Source organism: Hyla sarda, chromosome 11 (assembly GCF_029499605.1).
Source record: "Hyla sarda isolate aHylSar1 chromosome 11, aHylSar1.hap1, whole genome shotgun sequence".
NCBI lineage: Eukaryota > Metazoa > Chordata > Amphibia > Anura > Hylidae > Hyla > Hyla sarda.
In genome coordinates, this window is record NC_079199.1 from 105,548,500 (window position 1) to 105,558,458 (window position 9,959).

Consider the following 9,959-nt stretch of genomic DNA (forward strand, 5'->3'; position numbering starts at 1 on the left):
GGCTCACACTAACCTTACACTTACACTACCACACGGCTCACACTACAATACCACACGGCTCACACTACAATACCACACGGCTCACACTACAATACCACACGGCTCACACTAACCTTACACTTACAATACCACACGGCTCACACTACAATACCACACGGCTCACACTCACCTCACACTTACACTACCACACGGCTCACACTCACCTCACACTTACACTACCACACGGCTCACACTCACCTCACACTTACACTACCACACGGCTCACACTCACCTCACACTTACACTACCACACGGCTCACACTACAATACCACACGGCTCACACTACAATACCACACGGCTCACACTACAATACCACACGGCTCACACAATACCACACGGCTCACACTAACCTTACACTTACAATACCACACGGCTCACACTACAATACCACACGGCTCACACTCACCTCACACTTACACTACCACACGGCTCACACTACAATACCACACGGCTCACACTCACCTCACACTTACACTACCACACGGCTCACACTACAATACCACACGGCTCACACTACAATACCACACGGCTCACACTCACCTCACAATCACACGGCTCACACAATACCACACAATACCACACGGCTCACACTACAATACCACACGGCTCACACTCACCTCACACTACAATACCACACAATACCACACGGCTCACACAATACCACACGGCTCACACTACAATACCACACGGCTCACACTCACCTCACACTACAATACCACACAATACCACACGGCTCACACTACAATACCACACGGCTCACACAATACCACACAATACCACACGGCTCACACTACAATACCACACGGCTCACACAATACCACACGGCTCACACTACAATACCACACGGCTCACACTACAATACCACACGGCTCACACAATACCACACAATACCACACGGCTCACACTACAATACCACACGGCTCACACAATACCACACGGCTCACACTAACCTTACACTTACACTACCACACGGCTCACACTCACCTCACAATCACACGGCTCACACAATACCACACGGCTCACACTAACCTTACACTTACAATACCACACGGCTCACACTACAATACCACACGGCTCACACTCACCTCACACTTACACTACCACACGGCTCACACTACAATACCACACGGCTCACACTAACCTTACACTTACACTACCACACGGCTCACACTACAATACCACACGGCTCACACTAACCTTACACTTACACTACCACACGGCTCACACTACAATACCACACGGCTCACACTAACCTTACACTTACACTACCACACGGCTCACACTACAATACCACACGGCTCACACTAACCTTACACTTACACTACCACACAGCTCACACTACAATACCACACGGCTCACACTCACCTCAAAATCACACGGCTCACACTACAATACCACACGGCTCACACTAACCTTACACTTACACTACCACACGGCTCACACTACAATACCACACGGCTCACACTAACCTTACACTTACACTACCACACGGCTCACACTACAATACCACACGGCTCACACTAACCTTACACTTACACTACCACACGGCTCACACTACAATACCACACGGCTCACACTAACCTTACACTCACACTACCACACGGCTCACACTACCAACACGACTCACACTACCCTTACACTCACACTACCACACGGCTCACACTACAATACCACACTACTCACTACCACACAGCTCACACTACCACAGGCTCACCTCACAATCATACGGCTCACACTACAATACCACACTACTCACTACCACACAGCTCACACTACCACAGGCTCACCTCACAATCATACGGCTCACACTACAATACCACACTACTCACACGGCTCACACTACCAACATGACTCACACTTACCTTACAATCACACCACCACACGGCTCACACTACAATACCACACTACTCACACTACCACACGGCTCACACTCACACACAGCTCACACTACAATACCACACGGCTCACACTACAATACCACACGGCTCACACTCGCACACAGCTCACACTACAATACCACACTACTCACACTCACCTCACAATCACACCACCACACGGCTCACACTACAATACCACACTACTCACACGGCTCACACTCACACACAGCTCACACTACAATACCACACTACTCACACTACCACATGGCTCACACTCACACACAGCTCACACTACAATACCACACGGCTCACACTCACACACAGCTCACACTACAATACCACACGGCTCACACTACAATACCACACTACCACACGGCTCACACTCGCACACAGCTCACACTACAATACCACACTACTCACCTCACAATCACACCACACGGCTCACACTACAATACCACACTACCACACGGCTCACACACAGCTCACACTACAATACCACAATACTCACACTCACCTCACAATCACACCACCACACGGCTCACACTACAATACCACACTACTTACAATCACACGGCTCACACTCACACTAACCTTATACTCACACCACCACACGGCTCACACTACAATACCACACTACTTATACTAACCTTACACTCACACCACCACACGGCTCACACTCACCTCACAATCACACCACCACAGGCTCACACTCACCTCACAATCACACCACCACACGGCTCACACTACAATACCACACTACTCACACTACCACACGGCTCACACACAGCTCACACTACAATACCACACTACCACACGGCTCACACACAGCTCACACTACAATACCACACTACCACACGGCTCACACTCACCTCACAATCACAATACCACACTACTCACACGGCTCACACCACCACACGGCTCACACTCACCTCACAATCACACCACCACACGGCTTACACTCACCTCACAATCACACTACCTACACGGCTCACACTACAACACCACACTACTCACACGGCTCACACTCACCTCACAATCACACCACCACACGGCTCACACTACCACACTACTCACCTCACTACACACTGCTCACACTCACCTCACTACACACTACCACACTGCTCACACTCACCTCACTACACACTGCTCACACTCACCACACTACCACACTGCTCGCTCACACTCACCACACTACCACACTGCTCACTCACCTCACTACACACTGCTCACACTCACCTCACTACACACTACCACACTGCTCACACTCACCTCACTACCACACTGCTCACACTCGCCTCACACTCACCACAGACTGTCATAATTGAGCACTTTCTCATTATATTCTTTCACCCATTTACAACCAGAATCCTTGGGTCTTCTGTTCAGTTGTGTCTAGTCAGTCAGTTCTGAGCCTGGGAAAGCTGAGTGACAGGAGTGTATGTCCAGCAGGAGTTGTAACCAAGCTTTCCCGAAGCTCTGAAAGGAGACTCTCCTTATGAGTCTGAGAACACTGGGTGATGCTGGTAGCTAGGGGGGTGTAGTAGGTGACAACCAGACACCAATATAAGTAACAATAAACCATAATGAGGAGGCTCCGAACCTCAGCGTCCTACATGCCGCCCCCTGAAAAGCTGGGTGGCTAACCTTCCTGGTTATAAAGTGATATACACCCCCCACACACATACATACACACACTATATACCGCTATACATCCCCCCCCACTATATACTGATATACATCCCCCCCACTATATACTGATATACATCCCCCCACTATATACCGATATACATCCCCCCCACTATATACTGATATACATCCCCCCACTATATACCGATATACATCCCCCCCACTATATACCGATATACATCCCCCCACTATATACCGATATACATCCCCCCCACTATATACCGATATACATCCCCCCACTATATACTGATATACATCCCCCCACTATATACCGATATACATCCCCCCACTATATACTGATATACATCCCCCCCACTATATACCGCTATACATCCCCCCCACTATATACTGATATACATCCCCCCACTATATACCGATATACATCCCCCCCCACTATATACCGATATACATCCCCCCCCACTAGATACCGATATACATCCCCCCCCACTATATACCGATATACATCCCCCCACTATATACCGATATACATCCCCCCACTATATACCGATATACATCCCCCCACTATATACCGATATACATCCCCCCCACTATATACCGATATACATGCCCCCACTATATACCGATATACATCCCCCCACTATATACCGATATACATCCCCCACTATATACCGATATACATCCCCCCACTATATACCGATATACATCCCCCCACTATATACCGATATACATCCACCCCCACTATATACCGATATACATCCCCCCCACTATATACCGATATACATCCCCCACTATATACCGATATACATCCCCCCACTATATACCGATATACATCCCCCCACTATATACCGATATACATCCACCCCCACTATATACCGATATACATCCCCCCACTATATACCGATATACATCCCCCCCACTATATACCGATATACACCCCCCCCCACTATATACCGATATACACCCCCCCCACTATATACCGATATACATCCCCCCCCACTATATACCGATATACATCCCCCTCCACTATATACCGATATACATCCCCCCACTATATACTGATATACATCCCCCCACTATATACTGATATACATCCCCCCCACTATATACCGCTATACATCCCCCCCACTATATACCGATATACATCCCCCCACTATATACCGCTATACATCCCCCCCCCCACTATATACTGATATACATCCCCCCACTATATACTGATATACATCCCCCCCACTATATACTGATATACATCCCCCCCACTATATACTGATATACATCCCCCCCACTATATACTGATATACATCCCCCCCACTATATACCGCTATACATTCCCCCCCACTATATACCGATATACATCCCCCCACTATATACCGCTATACATCCCCCCCCCACTATATACTGATATACATCCCCCCACTATATACTGATATACATCCCCCCCACTATATACCGATATACACCCCCCACTATATACCGATATACATCCCCCCACTATATACCGATATACATCCCCCCCACTATATACCGATATACATCCCCCCACTATATACCGATATACATCCCCCCCACTATATACCGATATACATCCCCCCCACTATATACCGATATACATCCCCCCCACTATATACCGATATACATCCCCCCCACTATATACCGATATACACCCCCCACTATATACCGATATACATCCCCCCACTATATACCGATATACATCCCCCCCACTATATACCGATATACATCCCCCCCACTATATACCGATATACATCCCCCCCACTATATACCGATATACATCCCCCCCACTATATACCGATATACATCCCCCCCACTATATACCGATATACATCCCCCCCACTATATACCGATATACATCCCCCCACTATATACTGATATACATCCCCCCACTATATACCGATATACATCCCCCCACTATATACCGATATACATCCCCCCACTATATACCGATATACATCCCCCCACTATATACCGATATACATCCCCCCACTATATACTGATATAAATCCCCCCCACTATATACCGATATACATCCCCCCAATATATACCGATATACATCCCCCCCACTATATACCGATATACATCCCCCACTATATACTGATATACATCCCCCCCACTATATACTGATATACATCCCCCCCCCAATATATACCGATATACATCCCCCCAATATATACCGATATACATCCCCCCCACTATATACCGATATACATCCCCCCCACTATATACCCATATACATCCCCCCACTATATACCGATATACATCCCCCCACTATATACCGATATACATCCCCCCACTATATACCGATATACATCCCCCCCACTATATACCGATATACATCCCCCCCACTATATACTGATATACATCCCCCACTATATACTGATATACATCCCCCCACTATATACTGATATACATCCCCCCACTATATACTGATATACATCCCCCCACTATATACTGATATACATCCCCCCACTATATACTGATATACATCCCCCCACTATATACTGATATACATTCCCCCACTATATACCGATATACATCCCCCCACTATATACCGATATACATCCCCCCACTATATACCGATATACATCCCCCCCACTATATACCGATATACATCCCCCCACTATATACCGATATACACCCCCCCACTATATACTGATATACATCCCCCCACTATATACCGATATACACCCCCCCACTATATACTGATATACATCCCCCCACTATATACTGATATACATCCCCCCACTATATACTGATATACATCCCCCCACTATATACTGATATACATCCCCCCACTATATACCGATATACATCCCCCCACTATATACCGATATACACCCCCCCACTATATACTGATATACATCCCCCCACTATATACTGATATACATCCCCCCACTATATACTGATATACATCCCCCCACTATATACTGATATACATCCCCCCACTATATACTGATATACATTCCCCCACTATATACTGATATACATTCCCCCACTATATACTGATATACATCCCCCCACTATATACTGATATACATCCCCCCACTATATACTGATATACATCCCCCCACTATATACTGATATACATCCCCCCCACTATATACCGATATACATCCCCCCACTATATACCGATATACATCCCCCGCACTATATACCGATATACATCCCCCCCACTATATACCGATATACATCCCCCCCACTATATACCGATATACATCCCCCCACTATATACCGATATACATCCCCCCACTATATACCGATATACATCCCCCCACTATATACCGATATACATCCCCCCCACTATATACCGATATACATCCCCCCACTATATACCGATATACATCCCCCCACTATATACCGATATACATCCCCCCACTATATACCGATATACATCCCCCCCCACTATATACCGATATACATCCCCCCACTATATACCGATATACATCCCCCCACTATATACCGATATACATCCCCCCACTATATACCGATATACATCCCCCCCACTATATACCGATATACATCCCCCCCACTATATACCGATATACATCCCCCCCACTATATACTGATATAAATCCCCACCTCTATTTCACTGTATAACCAGGGGGGCTCAGTCATTCAGGGATCAGGGACAGCCGAGTGGGACCCTAGTATAACATTACAATGGCAGCCATACTGTCACTCAGCTTTTCCAGGAACAATAATGTAATGTTTTGCGGCTCCTTTATCAGAAATATCTGGAGCCAAATATTAAAGGCGTCCACCCACGCCCGCAGGAAACACCCGCTCTTATCACATGGGCAGCATCACCATGGCGACCCGGGGTGCCACAAATACCATTCAATGATGGATCCATGACCTAAAAATCAGGCAGGTGATATCAAGGATACAAAATCTACACCCCCTGCGCCATTCTGTATCTCACTTTAGGCCTCGCTAGTTTTGGATGGTGTCTAGAAAATGGGGCGTGGCCTAAAGAAAAGAGGCGGGGCTTAGAGGGGCTGTACAGCACACCAAAGTTTTGGCACAAAATGCTGAGGTAAAGAAAGGCAGCCAAGGGGAGTCACTACCATAAAAAGAGCGCCAAACCTACCACACAGTACGGGAGAGTTATCAAAACCTGTACAAAGAAAAAGTTGCCCTGAGCAACCAATCACATCGCGTCTTTCATTTTGCGGAAGCCATGTTAAAAATGAAAGAAGAGAGCTGATTGGTTGCTATGGGCAACTGGGACACTTTTCCTCTGCACAAGTTTTGATAAATCTCCCTCAGTGTGCGGCATAATAAATACAGCGCAGCCATCGCCATCTTGGACTGGGACTGAAATAATAAATCTGCCCCATTCTACAGCAGTCCCTAAACATACCGTGGGAATCCGTTCCTAATGGACCATCGTTTGTTGAAACCATCGTATGTTGAGGGATCGGTGCAATGTAAAGTATAGGACAGTGGTCTACAACCTGCGGACCTCCAGATGTTGCAAAACTACAACACCCAGCATGCCCGGACAGCCAACGGCTGTCCGGGCATGCTGGGAGTTGTAGTTTTGCAACATCTGGAGGTCCGCAGGTTGTAGACCACTGTTAGAGGAAGTTGTACTCACCTGTCCCCGCCGCTCCGGACCGTCACCGTTCGTCACCGCTGCCCGAAATGTCGACGATCGGGTGTGGTTTGTCTGTAGTGTCAGTGCTGCTGCTGGGAGGCGATCTGTGTGGCTCCTGGTTCCTGCTCCCTTCTGCCTGGAGGGGAGTAGGTTTCTTGGGATGCAGGAGGAAAGCGAGTCCCAGGCCTCTGGTTCCCGGAGTAGGCCGGCGGGGACGGAGGAAGCACAGCGACCGGCCTGTTCAGAGGGGGTGAGGAGACCCGGTGGGGGAAGCAGCGATGTTTACTTTCCGGGCATGCTGGGAGTTGTAGTTTTGCAACATCTGGAGGTCCGCAGGTTGTAGACCACTGTTAGAGGAAGTTGTACTCACCTGTCCCCGCCGCTCCGGACCGTCACCGTTCGTCACCGCTGCCCTGGATGTCGCCGTCCATCGCTGTCACCGCGTCCCCGACGCTACGGCAAGGCCTCTGCTTCCCCGGCATCCTCGCTCTCCGTCGCCGCCATCACATCGCTACGCACGCCGCTCCTATTGGATGACGGGACGGCGTGCGCAGCGACGTGATGACGACGATGGAGAACGCCGACGATGCAGCAGATCCCGAAGAGGACGCGCCGGAGCCCCGAGGACAGGTAAGTGATCGTCAGCGGACCACACGGGGCACCGTAAACGGCTATCCGGGGGCAACTGAAGCAGTCTGCGCTGGAGGATAGCCGTTTATGCGATGGCCCCGACATACAAAAGCATCGCATGTTGGTGCTGCCTTCACCATGCGATGGCCTCTGAGAGTGTATGTTGAAATGATCATATGTCGGGGGCCATCGTAGGTCGGGGGGAGTCACGGTACATTATAATACACTGCTGGTACAGGCGATAATCCGGCAGTCATGTGACCTCACCCACGTCCCCTCCATAAGAATACACAGGGGCTGAGCACTCACCTGCCCTGCACAGGAGACCCCACGGACAACTGCTCCACACTGCCCCAAGTGCTGAGAATAGCGCACTGCAGGAATGTTCCTGAACAACGTGAATCTACCACTAATCACCACAGCGCCCCCTACAGGCACCACCAGACCTAGTTGTGTCTATGTGATATACAGGGAAACAGACAAGAAATAAGGTCAGCATATAGTATACAGGATAATAATAATCCTCAGTATCTGCTCTTATTCTGTGTGTATATACCACTTCTCCTGTCTTGTTTACTGGTTGTAACCCTCAGGTGGATCGGGTGTGGTTTGTCTGTAGTGTCAGTGCTGCTGCTGGGAGGCGATCTGTGTGGCTCCTGGTTCCTGCTCCCTTCTGCCTGGAGGGGAGTAGGTTTCTTGGGATGCAGGAGGAAAGCCAGACCCAGGCCTCTGGTTCCCGGAGTAGGCCGGCGGGGACAGAGGAAGCACAGCGACCGACCTGTTCAGAGGGGGTGAGGAGACCTGGTGGGGGAAGCAGCAATGTTTACTTTCGGAGAAGACCCTGTACCGGATGAAGAGGAGAAAGAGGAGAGTCGAAAAGAAAAGGGGTGAGTCGTATCATTTTCTTATATCCCCCTTTCCGCACCTCCACCTAGTCAGGGCCCTGCAGTGGGCAGAGTATGGAGGTTCAATGTGCTGCCCATTGTGTTGGATTGTCCATGCCACCCTCTTCTCTATATACTGCTATATACACCGCAGGAGAAATGCTAGCACAGGCTTCCAGTATCCGTATACACTGCTATATACTACTATATACACCGCAGGAGAAATGCTAGCACAGGCTTCCAGTATCCGTATACACTGCTATATACTA